Source organism: Mobula birostris, chromosome 7, assembly GCF_030028105.1.
Source record: "Mobula birostris isolate sMobBir1 chromosome 7, sMobBir1.hap1, whole genome shotgun sequence".
Taxonomy (NCBI): domain Eukaryota; kingdom Metazoa; phylum Chordata; class Chondrichthyes; order Myliobatiformes; family Myliobatidae; genus Mobula; species Mobula birostris.
In genome coordinates, this window is record NC_092376.1 from 85,058,672 (window position 1) to 85,074,579 (window position 15,908).

General features: G+C 42.4%; 1 protein-coding gene across 2 annotated transcripts in view; it reads right to left on the reverse strand.

Moving 5' to 3' along the window:
• The window catches only part of LOC140200328 (ETS-related transcription factor Elf-1-like), a 147,918-nt gene extending 133,319 nt beyond the window's left edge, over positions 1–14,599 (reverse strand). Inside the window, exon 1 of one of the 2 annotated variants that reach the window (XM_072263505.1) lies at positions 14,512–14,599. The gene's annotated coding sequence lies outside the window, so the exon portion shown is untranslated. The remainder of the gene's footprint in view (positions 1–14,511) is intronic. The other variant, XM_072263509.1, reaches the window with a different exon arrangement.
• Positions 14,600–15,908: the final 1,309 nt, after the last annotated feature.

Genomic DNA, 15,908 nt, shown 5'->3' on the forward strand with positions numbered 1-15,908 from the left:
TGGCACCAGAAGACTGGTGACATTTGCAGGCTACCCCCAGCACATACTTGGACTGTCTTGGCCATTGACGCAAATGACGCACTTCACTGTATGTTTTGATATGCATGTGACAAGCTAATCTTTAAAATCTTTAAAAAGCCTTTAACACTTGACTCTCTACATCACAACAAAGCCTCGGGAGTATTGAAGTCAGTGGAAGGTCCTCTATTAACTCATCGAGCAGAGCATGAAGGAAAATCTTTGCAATTACTCAGCAGCCATTACCTCATCCAGATAATTGCTCCCTAAAGATCTCTGATCTTAGCGTCTCATCCATTGCTGCAGGATTCATCTGGACAGTGTTTTAGGGCCAACCATCTTTAGCTATTTTATAAATGGTTTCCCTTGCATTCTATAGTCAGGTATTGGCAAAAGATTGCACAGCATTTGCCTTTATCTGTAACTTCTTGGATAGCTAAGTACAGCACAGCCTTGTGTTTGCAAAATGTGAATGAGATTCAAGCTTTGGCAGGTTAGCAGTAAGTTATATTTTTGCCAGTGATGTACCAGCCAATGACTATGTTCAGGAAGAGTATAATCTTTAAATGCCATTGCCGTGATCACTCATGCCACCATCATCATTCTGAGGGTTAATATTGAAAGGAACCAATCACATGAATACTTCGACACTAACAGCCAATTAGAGCCTCAGTGTTCTACACTGAGTGATGCACTCCAAAGCCTTTCCATAAGGTATCAACAGGAGTGTGATGGATAGCATGAAACGTAACGAGATTAGTGCATTTCCAGCAGCATTAAAGAGGATTGGGAACATCCAGCCAAATTAACTGTATCAACCATCTGCCATCCTAATTATTTCTGTGCTAGACAGCCAGCCTACAGCCTATCAGACCTGCAGTGTTTACCATCTAGAAACCATATAGCACTAGCATGGCAAGATTTTGTGATCCTTGAGAACTTTGGATGTAAATATGAGGGCCTTGGCACAAAATATCAACGGTTGATTCCTTTCTATAGATGCTGTCTGAGCTGCTGAGTTCCTCTGCATTTTGTATGTATTAATATTCATGATAAGTTAGGTTTGATATTGGGGAGCCTTGCACTTGACTCCTGTATTGCATCTTTTCATGCTGGAATGTGATTTAAAAAATAAAAGGAATTTGCAAATTGAAGACATACTTGTGTATGGAATGATCTGTTTGGATAGGACGCAAACAAAAGTTTTTTTCACAATATCTCAGTACCTGTGACAATAATAAACCAATTCAGAATTACAAATTAAATATTAAGTTAATCTAATGTATGTGCAATGTAGCCGGAGGAGTTTGTAAGTTCAGCGAAACTGGAGGAGTTTGTAAATTCAGTGTAACTGGAGGAGATTGTAAGTTCAGCGTAACTGGAGGCGTTTGTAAATTCAGTGTAACTGGAGGAGTTTGTAAGATCAGTGTAACTGGAGGAGTTTGTAAGTTCAGTGTAACTGGAGGAGTTTGTATGTGCAGTGTAACTGGAGGAGTTTGTATGTGCAGTGTAACTGGAGGAGTTTGTATGTGCAGTGTAACTGGAGGAGTTTGTAAGTTCAGCGTAACTGGAGGAGTTTGTATGTGCAGTGTAACTGGAGGAGATTGTAAGTTCAGTGTAACTGGAGGAGTTTGTATGTGCAGCGTAACTGGAGGAGTTTGTAAGTTCAGTGTAGCTGGAGGAGTTTGTAAGTTCAGCATAACTGGAGGAGTTTGTAAGTTCAGTGTAACTGGAGGAGTTTGTATGTGCAGCGTAACTGGAGGAGTTTGTAAGTTCAGTGTAGCTGGAGGAGTTTGTAAGTTCAGCATAACTGGAGGAGTTTGTAAGTTCAGTGTAACTGGAGGAGTTTGTATGTGCAGCGTAACTGGAGGAGTTTGTAAGTTCAGTGTAACTGGAGGAGTTTGTATGTGCAGTGTAACTCAAGGAGGAGTTTGTAAGTTCAGTGTAACTGGAGGAGTTTGTATGTGCAGTGTAGCTGGAGGAGTTTGTATGTGCAGTGTAACTGGAGGAGTTTGTATGTGCAGTGTAGCTGGAGGAGTTTGTATCTGCAGTGTAGCTGGAGGAGTTTGTAAGTGCAGTGTAACTGGAGGAGTTTGTATGTGCAGTGTAACTGGAGGAGTTTGTAAGTTCAGTGTAACTGGAGGAGTTTGTATCTGCAGTGTAACTGGAGGAGTTTGTAAGTTCAGTGTAACTGGAGGAGTTTGTAAGTTCAGTGTAGCTGGAGGAGTTTGTAAGTTCAGCATAACTGGAGGAGTTTGTAAGTTCAGTGTAACTGGAGGAGTTTGTATGTGCAGCGTAACTGGAGGAGTTTGTAAGTTCAGTGTAACTGGAGGAGTTTGTATGTGCAGTGTAACTGGAGGAGTTTGTAAGTTCAGTGTAACTGGAGGAGTTTGTATGTGCAGTGTAGCTGGAGGAGTTTGTATGTGCAGTGTAACTGGAGGAGTTTGTATCTGCAGTGTAGCTGGAGGAGTTTGTATCTGCAGTGTAGCTGGAGGAGTTTGTAAGTGCAGTGTAACTGGAGGAGTTTGTATGTGCAGTGTAACTGGAGGAGTTTGTAAGTTCACTGTAACTGGAGGAGTTTGTATGTGCAGTGTAACTGGAGGAGTTTGTATGTGCAGTGTAACTGGAGGAGTTTGTATGTGCAGTGTAACTGGAGGAGATTGTAAGTTCAGTGTAACTGGAGGAGTTTGTATGTGCAGCGTAACTGGAGGAGTTTGTAAGTTCAGTGTAGCTGGAGGAGTTTGTAAGTTCAGCATAACTGGAGGAGTTTGTAAGTTCAGTGCAACTGGAGGAGTTTGTATGTGCAGCGTAACTGGAGGAGTTTGTATGTGCAGCGTAACTGGAGGACTTTGTATGTGCAGCGTAACTGGAGGAGTTTGTAAGTGCAGTGTAACTGGAGGAGTTTGTAAGTTCAGCGTAACTGGAGGAGTTTGTAAGTTCAGTGTAACTGGAGGAGTTTGTATGTGCAGCGTAACTGGAGGAGTTTGTAAGTTCAGTATAACTGGAGGAGTTTGTATGTGCAGTGTAACTGGAGGAGTTTGTAAGTTCAGTGTAACTGGAGGAGTTTGTATGTGCAGTGTAACTGGAGGAGTTTGTATCTGCAGTGTAGCTGGAGGAGTTTGTATCTGCAGTGTAGCTGGAGGAGTTTGTAAGTGAAGTGTAACTGGAGGAGTTTGTATGTGCAGTGTAACTGGAGGAGTTTGTAAGTTCACTGTAACTGGAGGAGTTTGTATGTGCAGTGTAACTGGAGGAGTTTGTATGTGCAGTGTAACTGGAGGAGTTTGTATGTGCAGTGTAACTGGAGGAGATTGTAAGTTCAGTGTAACTGGAGGAGTTTGTATGTGCAGCGTAACTGGAGGAGTTTGTAAGTTCAGTGTAGCTGGAGGAGTTTGTAAGTTCAGCATAACTGGAGGAGTTTGTAAGTTCAGTGTAACTGGAGGAGTTTGTATGTGCAGCGTAACTGGAGGAGTTTGTATGTGCAGCGTAACTGGAGGACTTTGTATGTGCAGCGTAACTGGAGGAGTTTGTAAGTGCAGTGTAACTGGAGGAGTTTGTAAGTTCAGCGTAACTGGAGGAGTTTGTAAGTTCAGTGTAACTGGAGGAGTTTGTATGTGCAGTGTAGCTGGAGGAGTTTGTTGTGCAGTGTAACTGGAGGAGTTTGTATCTGCAGTGTAGCTGGAGGAGTTTGTATCTGCAGTGTAGCTGGAGGAGTTTGTAAGTGCAGTGTAACTGGAGGAGTTTGTATGTGCAGTGTAACTGGAGGAGTTTGTAAGTTCAGTGTAACTGGAGGAGTTTGTATGTGCAGTGTAACTGGAGGAGTTTGTATGTGCAGTGTAACTGGAGGAGTTTGTAAGTTCAGCGTAACTGGAGGAGTTTGTATGTGCAGCGTAACTGGAGGAGTTTGTAAGTTCAGTGTAGCTGGAGGAGTTTGTAAGTTCAGTGTAACTGGAAGAGTTTGTAAGTTCAGTGTAACTGGAGGAGTTTGTATGAGCAGTGTAATTGGAGGAGTTTGTAAGTTCAGTGTAACTGGAGGAGTTTGTAAGTTCAGTGTAACTGGAGGAGTTTGTATGTGCAGTGTAAATGGAGGAGTTTGTATGTGCAGTGTAACTGGAGGAGTTTGTAAGTTCAGTGTAACTGGAGGAGTTTGTATGTGCAGCGTAACTGGAGGAGTTTGTAAGTTCAGTGTAGCTGGAGGAGTTTGTAAGTTCAACGTAACTGGAGGAGTTTGTAAGTTCAGTGTAACTGGAGGAGTTTGTATGTGCAGCGTAACTGGAGGAGTTTGTATGTGCAGCGTAACTGGAGGAGTTTGTATCTGCAGTGTAACTGGAGGAGTTTGTAAGTTCAGTGTAACTGGAGGAGTTTGTAAGTTCAGTGTAACTGGAGGAGTTTGTATGAGCAGTGTAACTGGAGGAGTTTGTAAGTTCAGTGTAACTGGAGGAGTTTGTAAGTTCAGTGTAACTGGAAGATTTTGTATGTGCAGTGTAACTGGAGGAGTTTGTAAGTTCAGCGTAACTGGAGGAGTTTGTAAGTTCAGTGTAACTGGAGGAGTTTGTATGTGCAGTGTAGCTGGAGGAGTTTGTATGTGCAGTGTAACTGGAGGAGTTTGTAAGTTCAGTGTAACTGGAGGAGTTTGTAAGTTCAGTGTAACTGGAGGAGTTTGTATGAGCAGTGTAACTGGAGGAGTTTGTAAGTTCAGTGTAACTGGAGGAGTTTGTAAGTTCAGTGTAACTGGAAGAGATTGTATGTGCAGTGTAACTGGAGGAGTTTGTAAGTTCAGCATAACTGGAGGAGTTTGTAAGTTCAGTGTAACTGGAGGAGTTTGTATGTGCAGCGTAACTGGAGGAGTTTGTATGTGCAGCGTAACTGAAGGAGTTTGTATGTGCAGTGTAACTGGAGGAGTTTGTATCTGCAGTGTAACTGGAGGAGTTTGTAAGTTCAGTGTAACTGGAGGAGTTTGTAAGATCAGTGTAACTGGAGGAGTTTGTAAGTTCAGCGTAACTGGAGGAGTTTGTATGTGCAGTGTAACTGGAGGAGTTTGTATGTGCAGTGTAACTGGAGGAGTTTGTAAGTTCAGTGTACCTGGAGGAGTTTGTATGTGCAGTGTAACTGGAGGAGTTTGTAAGTTCAGTGTAACTGGAGGAGTTTGTATGTGCAGTGTAACTGGAGGAGTTTGTATGTGCAGTGTAACTGGAGGAGTTTGTAAGTTCAGTGTAACTGGAGGAGTTTGTAAGTTCAGTGTAACTGGAGGAGTTTGTATGTGCAGTGTAACTGGAGGAGTTTGTAAGTTCAGCGTAACTTGAGGAGTTTGTATGTGCAGTGTAACTGGAGGAGTTTGTATGTGCAGTGTAACTGGAGGAGTTTGTAAGTTCAGCATAACTGGAGGAGTTTGTAAGTTCAGTGTAACTGGAGGAGTTTGTATGTGCAGCGTAACTGGAGGAGTTTGTATGTGCAGCGTAACTGAAGGAGTTTGTATGTGCAGTGTAACTGGAGGAGATTGTATCTGCAGTGTAACTGGAGGAGTTTGTAAGTTCAGTGTAACTGGAGGAGTTTGTAAGATCAGTGTAACTGGAGGAGTTTGTAAGTTCAGCGTAACTGGAGGAGTTTGTATGTGCAGTGTACCTGGAGGAGTTTGTATGTGCAGTGTAACTGGAGGAGTTTGTAAGTTCAGCGTAACTGGAGGAGTTTGTAAGTTCAGTGTAACTGGAGGAGTTTGTATGTGCAGTGTAACTGGAGGAGTTTGTATCTGCAGTGTAGCTGGAGGAGTTTGTATCTGCAGTGTAGCTGGAGGAGTTTGTAAGTGCAGTGTAACTGGAGGAGTTTGTATGTGCAGTGTAACTGGAGGAGTTTGTAAGTTCTGTGTAACTGGAGGAGTTTGTATGTGCAGTGTAGCTGGAGGAGTTTGTATGTGCAGTGTAACTGGAGGAGTTTGTAAGTTCAGTGTAACTGGAGGAGTTTGTAAGTGCAGTGTAACTGGAGGAGTTTGTATGTGCAGTGTAACTGGAGGAGTTTGTAAGTTCAGTGTAACTGGAGGAGTTTGTATGTGCAGTGTAACTGGAGGAGTTTGTATGTGAAGTGTAACTGGAGGAGTTTGTAAGTTCAGTGTAACTGGAGGAGTTTGTATGTGCAGCGTAACTGGAGGAGTTTGTAAGTTCAGTGTAGCTGGAGGAGTTTGTAAGTTCAGCATAACTGGAGGAGTTTGTAAGTTCAGTGTAACTGGAGGAGTTTGTATGTGCAGCGTAACTGGAGGAGTTTGTAAGTGCAGCATAACTGGAGGAGTTTGTATGTGCAGCGTAACTGAAGGAGTTTGTATGTGCAGTGTAACTGGAGGAGTTTGTATCTGCAGTGTAACTGGAGGAGTTTGTAAGTTCAGTGTAACTGGAGGAGTTTGTATGTGCAGTGTAACTGGAGGAGTTTGTAAGTTCAGCATAACTGGAGGAGTTTGTAAGTTCAGTGTAACTGGAGGAGTTTGTATGTGCAGCGTAACTGGAGGAGTTTGTATGTGCAGCGTAACTGAAGGAGTTTGTATGTGCAGTGTAACTGGAGGAGTTTGTATCTGCAGTGTAACTGGAGGAGTTTGTAAGTTCAGTGTAGCTGGAGGAGTTTGTAAGATCAGTGTAACTGGAGGAGTTTGTAAGTTCAGCGTAACTGGAGGAGTTTGTATGTGTAGTGTAACTGGAGGAGTTTGTATGTGCAGTGTAACTGGAGGAGTTTGTATGTGCAGTGTAACTGGAGGAGTTTGTATGTGCAGTGTAACTGGAGGAGTTTGTAAGTTCAGTGTAACTGGAGGAGTTTGTATGTGCAGTGTAACTGGAGGAGTTTGTAAGTTCAGTGTAACTGGAGGAGTTTGTATGTGCAGTGTAGCTGGAGGAGTTTGTATGTGCAGTGTAACTGGAGGAATTTGTAAGTTCAGTGTAACTGGAGGAGTTTGTAAGTTCAGTGTAACTGGAGGAGTTTGTATGTGCAGTGTAACTGGAGGAGTTTGTAAGTTCAGTGTAACTGGAGGAGTTTGTATGTGCAGTGTAGCTGGAGGAGTTTGTATCTGCAGTGTAGCTGGAGGAGTTTGTAAGTGCAGTGTAACTGTAGGAGTTTGTATGTGCAGTGTAACTGGAGGAGTTTGTAAGTTCAGTGTAACTGGAGGAGTCTGTATGTGCAGTGTAACTCGAGGAGTTTGTATGTGCAGTGTAACTGGAGGAGTTTGTATGTTCAGTGTAACTGGAGGAGTTTGTATGTGCAGCGTAACTGGAGGAGTTTGTAAGTTCAGTGTAGCTGGAGGAGTTTGTAAGTTCAGCGTAACTGGAGGAGTTTGTATGTGCAGTGTAACTGGAGGAGTTTGTATGTGCAGTGTAACTGGAGGAGTTTGTAAGTTCAGCATAACTGGAGGAGTTTGTAAGTTCAGTGTAACTGGAGGAGTTTGTATGTGCAGCGTAACTGGAGGAGTTTGTAAGTGCAGCATAACTGGAGGAGTTTGTATGTGCAGCGTAACTGAAGGAGTTTGTATGTGCAGTGTAACTGGAGGAGTTTGTATCTGCAGTGAAACTGGAGGAGTTTGTAAGTTCAGTGTAACTGGAGGAGTTTGTAAGTTCAGTGTAACTGGAGGAGTTTGTATGAGCAGTGTAACTGGAGGAGTTTGTAAGTTCAGTGTAACTGGAGGAGTTTGTATGTGCAGTGTAACTGGAGGAGTTTGTAAGTTCAGCGTAACTGGAGGAGTTTGTATGTGCTGTGTAACTGGAGGAGTTTGTAAGTTCAGCATAACTGGAGGAGTTTGTAAGTTCAGTGTAACTGGAGGAGTTTGTATGTGCAGCGTAACTGGAGGAGTTTGTATGTGCAGTGTAACTGGAGGAGTTTGTAAGTTCAGTGTAACTGGAGGAGTTTGTATGTGCAGTGTAACTGGAGGAGTTTGTATGTGCAGTGTAACTGGAGGAGTTTGTATGTGCAGTGTAACTGGAGGAGTTTGTATGTGCAGTGTAACTGGAGGAGTTTGTAAGTTCAGTGTAACTGGAGGAGTTTGTATGTGCAGTGTAACTGGAGGAGTTTGTAAGTTCAGTGTAACTGGAGGAGTTTGTATGTGCAGTGTAGCTGGAGGAGTTTGTATGTGCAGTGTAACTGGAGGAGTTTGTAAGTTCAGTGTAACTGGAGGAGTTTGTAAGTTCAGTGTAACTGGAGGAGTTTGTATGTGCAGTGTAACTGGAGGAGTTTGTAAGTTCAGTGTAACTGGAGGAGTTTGTATGTGCAGTGTAGCTGGAGGAGTTTGTATCTGCAGTGTAGCTGGAGGAGTTTGTAAGTGCAGTGTAACTGGAGGAGTTTGTATGTGCAGTGTAACTGGAGGAGTTTGTAAGTTCAGTGTAACTGGAGGAGTTTGTATGTGCAGTGTAACTGGAGGAGTTTGTATGTGCAGTGTAACTGGAGGAGTTTGTAAGTTCAGTGTAACTGGAGGAGTTTGTATGTGCAGCGTAACTGGAGGAGTTTGTAAGTTCAGTGTAGCTGGAGGAGTTTGTAAGTTCAGCGTAACTGGAGGAGTTTGTATGTGCAGTGTAACTGGAGGAGTTTGTATGTGCAGTGTAACTGGAGGAGTTTGTAAGTTCAGCATAACTGGAGGAGTTTGTAAGTTCAGTGTAACTGGAGGAGTTTGTATGTGCAGCATAACTGGAGGAGTTTGTAAGTGCAGCATAACTGGAGGAGTTTGTATGTGCAGCGTAACTGAAGGAGTTTGTATGTGCAGTGTAACTGGAGGAGTTTGTATCTGCAGTGAAACTGGAGGAGTTTGTAAGTTCAGTGTAACTGGAGGAGTTTGTAAGTTCAGTGTAACTGGAGGAGTTTGTATGAGCAGTGTAACTGGAGGAGTTTCTAAGTTCAGTGTAACTGGAGGAGTTTGTATGTGCAGTGTAACTGGAGGAGTTTGTAAGTTCAGCGTAACTGGAGGAGTTTGTATGTGCAGTGTAACTGGAGGAGTTTGTAAGTTCAGCATAACTGGAGGAGTTTGTAAGTTCAGTGTAACTGGAGGAGTTTGTATGTGCAGCGTAACTGGAGGAGTTTGTATGTGCAGTGTAACTGAAGGAGTTTGTATGTGCAGTGTAACTGGAGGAGTTTGTATCTGCAGTGTAACTGGAGGAGTTTGTAAGTTCAGTGTAACTGGAGGAGTTTGTATGTGCAGTGTAGCTGGAGGAGTTTGTATCTGCAGTGTAGCTGGAGGAGTTTGTAAGTGCAGTGTAACTGGAGGAGTTTGTATGTGCAGTGTAACTGGAGGAGTTTGTATCTGCTGTGTAACTGGAGGAGTTTGTAAGTTCAGTGTAGCTGGAGGAGTTTGTAAGATCAGTGTAACTGGAGGAGTTTGTAAGTTCAGCGTAACTGGAGGAGTTTGTATGTGTAGTGTAACTGGAGGAGTTTGTATGTGCAGTGTAACTGGAGGAGTTTGTATGTGCAGTGTAACTGGAGGAGTTTGTATGTGCAGTGTAACTGGAGGAGTTTGTAAGTTCAGTGTAACTGGAGGAGTTTGTATGTGCAGTGTAACTGGAGGAGTTTGTAAGTTCAGTGTAACTGGAGGAGTTTGTATGTGCAGTGTAGCTGGAGGAGTTTGTATGTGCAGTGTAACTGGAGGAATTTGTAAGTTCAGTGTAACTGGAGGAGTTTGTAAGTTCAGTGTAACTGGAGGAGTTTGTATGTGCAGTGTAACTGGAGGAGTTTGTAAGTTCAGTGTAACTGGAGGAGTTTGTATGTGCAGTGTAGCTGGAGGAGTTTGTATCTGCAGTGTAGCTGGAGGAGTTTGTAAGTGCAGTGTAACTGTAGGAGTTTGTATGTGCAGTGTAACTGGAGGAGTTTGTAAGTTCAGTGTAACTGGAGGAGTCTGTATGTGCAGTGTAACTCGAGGAGTTTGTATGTGCAGTGTAACTGGAGGAGTTTGTAAGTTCAGTGTAACTGGAGGAGTTTGTATGTGCAGCGTAACTGGAGGAGTTTGTAAGTTCAGTGTAGCTGGAGGAGTTTGTAAGTTCAGCGTAACTGGAGGAGTTTGTATGTGCAGTGTAACTGGAGGAGTTTGTATGTGCAGTGTAACTGGAGGAGTTTGTAAGTTCAGCATAACTGGAGGAGTTTGTAAGTTCAGTGTAACTGGAGGAGTTTGTATGTGCAGCGTAACTGGAGGAGTTTGTAAGTGCAGCATAACTGGAGGAGTTTGTATGTGCAGCGTAACTGAAGGAGTTTGTATGTGCAGTGTAACTGGAGGAGTTTGTATCTGCAGTGAAACTGGAGGAGTTTGTAAGTTCAGTGTAACTGGAGGAGTTTGTAAGTTCAGTGTAACTGGAGGAGTTTGTATGAGCAGTGTAACTGGAGGAGTTTGTAAGTTCAGTGTAACTGGAGGAGTTTGTATGTGCAGTGTAACTGGAGGAGTTTGTAAGTTCAGCGTAACTGGAGGAGTTTGTATGTGCTGTGTAACTGGAGGAGTTTGTAAGTTCAGCATAACTGGAGGAGTTTGTAAGTTCAGTGTAACTGGAGGAGTTTGTATGTGCAGCGTAACTGGAGGAGTTTGTATGTGCAGTGTAACTGGAGGAGTTTGTAAGTTCAGTGTAACTGGAGGAGTTTGTATGTGCAGTGTAACTGGAGGAGTTTGTATGTGCAGTGTAACTGGAGGAGTTTGTATGTGCAGTGTAACTGGAGGAGTTTGTATGTGCAGTGTAACTGGAGGAGTTTGTAAGTTCAGTGTAACTGGAGGAGTTTGTATGTGCAGTGTAACTGGAGGAGTTTGTAAGTTCAGTGTAACTGGAGGAGTTTGTATGTGCAGTGTAGCTGGAGGAGTTTGTATGTGCAGTGTAACTGGAGGAGTTTGTAAGTTCAGTGTAACTGGAGGAGTTTGTAAGTTCAGTGTAACTGGAGGAGTTTGTATGTGCAGTGTAACTGGAGGAGTTTGTAAGTTCAGTGTAACTGGAGGAGTTTGTATGTGCAGTGTAGCTGGAGGAGTTTGTATCTGCAGTGTAGCTGGAGGAGTTTGTAAGTGCAGTGTAACTGGAGGAGTTTGTATGTGCAGTGTAACTGGAGGAGTTTGTAAGTTCAGTGTAACTGGAGGAGTTTGTATGTGCAGTGTAACTGGAGGAGTTTGTATGTGCAGTGTAACTGGAGGAGTTTGTAAGTTCAGTGTAACTGGAGGAGTTTGTATGTGCAGCGTAACTGGAGGAGTTTGTAAGTTCAGTGTAGCTGGAGGAGTTTGTAAGTTCAGCGTAACTGGAGGAGTTTGTATGTGCAGTGTAACTGGAGGAGTTTGTATGTGCAGTGTAACTGGAGGAGTTTGTAAGTTCAGCATAACTGGAGGAGTTTGTAAGTTCAGTGTATCTGGAGGAGTTTGTATGTGCAGCATAACTGGAGGAGTTTGTAAGTGCAGCATAACTGGAGGAGTTTGTATGTGCAGCGTAACTGAAGGAGTTTGTATGTGCAGTGTAACTGGAGGAGTTTGTATCTGCAGTGAAACTGGAGGAGTTTGTAAGTTCAGTGTAACTGGAGGAGTTTGTAAGTTCAGTGTAACTGGAGGAGTTTGTATGAGCAGTGTAACTGGAGGAGTTTGTAAGTTCAGTGTAACTGGAGGAGTTTGTATGTGCAGTGTAACTGGAGGAGTTTGTAAGTTCAGCGTAACTGGAGGAGTTTGTATGTGCAGTGTAACTGGAGGAGTTTGTAAGTTCAGCATAACTGGAGGAGTTTGTAAGTTCAGTGTAACTGGAGGAGTTTGTATGTGCAGCGTAACTGGAGGAGTTTGTATGTGCAGTGTAACTGAAGGAGTTTGTATGTGCAGTGTAACTGGAGGAGTTTGTATCTGCAGTGTAACTGGAGGAGTTTGTAAGTTCAGTGTAACTGGAGGAGTTTGTATGTGCAGTGTAGCTGGAGGAGTTTGTATCTGCAGTGTAGCTGGAGGAGTTTGTAAGTGCAGTGTAACTGGAGGAGTTTGTATGTGCAGTGTAACTGGAGGAGTTTGTAAGTTCAGTGTAACTGGAGGAGTTTGTATGTGCAGTGTAACTGGAGGAGTTTGTATGTGCAGTGTAACTGGAGGAGTTTGTAAGTTCAGTGTAACTGGAGGAGTTTGTATGTGCAGCGTAACTGGAGGAGTTTGTAAGTTCAGTGTAGCTGGAGGAGTTTGTAAGTTCAGCGTAACTGGAGGAGTTTGTATGTGCAGTGTAACTGGAGGAGTTTGTATGTGCAGCATAACTGGAGGAGTTTGTAAGTGCAGCATAACTGGAGGAGTTTGTATGTGCAGCGTAACTGAAGGAGTTTGTATGTGCAGTGTAACTGGAGGAGTTTGTATCTGCAGTGAAACTGGAGGAGTTTGTAAGTTCAGTGTAACTGGAGGAGTTTGTAAGTTCAGTGTAACTGGAGGAGTTTGTATGAGCAGTGTAACTGGAGGAGTTTGTAAGTTCAGTGTAACTGGAGGAGTTTGTATGTGCAGTGTAACTGGAGGAGTTTGTAAGTTCAGCGTAACTGGAGGAGTTTGTATGTGCAGTGTAACTGGAGGAGTTTGTAAGTTCAGCATAACTGGAGGAGTTTGTAAGTTCAGTGTAACTGGAGGAGTTTGTATGTGCAGCGTAACTGGAGGAGTTTGTATGTGCAGTGTAACTGAAGGAGTTTGTATGTGCAGTGTAACTGGAGGAGTTTGTATCTGCAGTGTAACTGGAGGAGTTTGTAAGTTCAGTGTAACTGGAGGAGTTTGTAAGTTCAGTGTAACTGGAGGAGTTTGTAAGTTCAGTGTAACTGGAGGAGTTTGTATGTGCAGTGTAACTGGAGGAGTTTGTATGTGCAGTGTAACTGGAGGAGTTTGTAAGTTCAGTGTAACTGGAGGAGTTTGTATGTGCAGTGTAGCTGGAGGAGTTTGTATGTGCAATGTAACTTGAGGAGTTTGTATGTGCAGTGCAATTGGAGGAGTTTGTAAATTCAGTGTAACTGGAGGAGTTTGTATTTGCAGCGTAACTGGAGGGGTTTGAGATGACACTAGGGCATAGTTACTGACCTTTAGTGTGTTTTTAGCAGGGAAACGAAATTAAAATGTACCTTTTTTAGAAATTCATAGTGTAAGCAATTTCATACTTAATTAGGTGTTGACTCTGAAACATTGAATCAAAATAAATGTCAATTCTAGAAGTTAAGGACTGGTTTATATTCCCTTTTGAGTTTAGGGGATTAATAAAGTAATACAGGTGATTGATGGAGTTAAAATGGAAGATGGGCAAGTGTTTTGTTGTACAATGGCTGATGGAAATCTGTCTCTTGACATACTTACGAACTTAATTCATTAAAAAAACACATACACACTGGTATTATTTTTTGTGTAGAAGAGCACAGAAACAAGTTGTGCAGATTAAGATTAAGTACATAGAACATGGAACCGATTACAGCACAAGAACAGGCCCTGCAGCCCATGTTGCCCTGCCAACCACAGTGCCAATCAAAACTAATCCCATCTGCCTGCACTGCTGGCCTGTACATCTGCTCTTAAAACATTGCTTTCATGTCTGTTTCTACCACTTGCCCTGGCAACATGTTCCTGGCACTGAGTGAAACACTTGCCGCTGACATTTTCCTTCTCACCTTAAAGCAATACTGTCCAGTATTTGCCATTTCTACCTGTGGACCAGCACACAGCTCTGATATAGCTAACCGGTGTTGGGCTTGTGGGAAAGAGTGGCCTGCTCCTGTTGCTTGATGGTGAGATGGAGGACTGTTTGGTCAGGTGACTGCACTTTGCTCCAGGAACAGACTCTAAATAAACAGTTTACACAAAGTGGATCATATTTCTGTGCAAGGGTCCACACACACTGAAGGCTATGGTGTTTTAAAAAGCTGTTTCATAATCTTTGAGAATGCGGCAAAAAAAGAATGCACATGATTGTGTAATGGAACGACCACACAGAGGCATCTATGGGGTCAGATCCATGTAGTACGGATAATTGAACAGAACTAAGAGCACAAATAGCAATTAGGATGAAATATTCTTCCTAAACTAGAGACATTCAAATGTGATTCAAACTGCTGAGATGAACCCGTCTCATTCAGAGTGATTAATGGAAAATAGTTTAGCAAGTCTTTTACCGTCACTCCCTTTACTTTCAAGTCTAATCACTCCTACAATTATTTAAAATGTAAGCGGTTTCTTGACACGCAGCTGAAAGCTTCAATATTTATGCTGTAATACTAATTAATTCTCTATTGATTTTGCTGATTATGTAGTTGAGTGGTCTACTTAAGTTACCCCCAAGGACTGTTTGCTTACATCAGAAAGTGGCTTTACTGTCATTTGTCACTTCACTTCACAGCTTGTACATTGCCAATCAAAACAGATGAAATCCTGTGAGTAACATCTCAGACTCATCTTCAATATCGTACAGAAAAACACGTGACCCTTAAGCGTATATTTAAAAATCAAGATACTGCATTAACCCACCTCCTCTGTCCAGTATCACCAGGTGAAAAGTTACAATCATCAATCACACACTTTTCAATCAGATATTTTGATGCAACATTACTTACTTTACTGTCTAAATTATCTTCTAGACTGTAGTTCAACAAAAATCCATGGGAAAGGTTGAGTTTTCTTGCAGTAAAATATGGCTTCTGAAGAGTGAGGAAGTTCTGCTGATTCTGATTCATAATATATACCAGAGTGTTGCTGGGAGTGTCACACCCATATTGTGTAGACCAATGACTGCATCAGGTTACACGCATGCAAATTATGTAGGTGAACAACTGAATTGGTTGAACAGCGAACAGTGGAACAGAACAGAAAGAGTTGGAGCAATAAAATAAGCAAACATGGCAGATTGCTGCCACTTTCATTTTGCTGATGTATGTATGCTTACGAGATTATGTCACTTCACTAAGAAGAATCAACTGATGAATAAAATAAACCAGCTACTGAAATTCCACAGCCTCCTTGCACTGTGAAGAAACCACTGGCAGAGGCATCTACAACCTCCAGTTTCCTTCGCATAGACTAATGTGGAAACCTTTGTTCAGGATATATACTAAAACACAAAGCAGAAATTGTCATCATTTCCTGCAGTGACCATCAGAAGATAGAAAGAACTTCAGTATAGATTGTGCTTTTCATGACCTACAGAAGTCTGGAATTGATTTTCAGATAATGAGATACTTTTGGAAATGATTTGCTGTTTATTGTAGAGACCTCAATGCACCGCAAGATCCCAAAAGAATGATGGTAAAATGTTCTTCAGTAGTGTTGAATGAGGGGTAAGAATTGGGCAGGACAGAAGTGAAGCTCAGCTGCTCTTCTTCAGTGTAGTGCTCCAAGATATTTCACATTTACCCTGGAGTTGGGTTTCGGGCCTCTTCTGAGAGATGGCACCTCTGTCGGAACAGCACTCCCTGAATATTTCAATGCAGCGCCTGCATGAACTTTCACGTTTACATCTCTGCATGAAGTCACAACTTTTTCTTTGCTGCTGCTGGCAGCTATTGTAAAAAAATGCACATAGCATTGGTTAGTTAAACATAATTTCAGGACTACTGTTGTTCACTTGATTTCACTCATTGACAGATATCATAATGTCCTTGTCATTTCTGTGATCTGGGGCAAAAGTAGATCAGGGAAGATTGCCCTTTTGTGTCCAAGTTCTGTTCCATTTCCATAGGCTGGGTTTTTTTTGGAAAACAGACATGGATTTTAGAGGAAACATTAGCACATGTCTTAGGAGACAAGGGAATTTGAAGTGACCTTGATATTGGGCTCAGCATTCTGTGAGACGGTTTTGTGTTTGCTCCTGAACATCTCAGTTACTGTACCTGCATCTGGGGCAGGTTAAATCGATACATGTACTTTTTAACTGTTAAAACTGAATTCAAAGGTTTCAAAGGTACATTTAATGTCAGAGAAATGTATACAATATACATCCTGAAATACTTTTTCT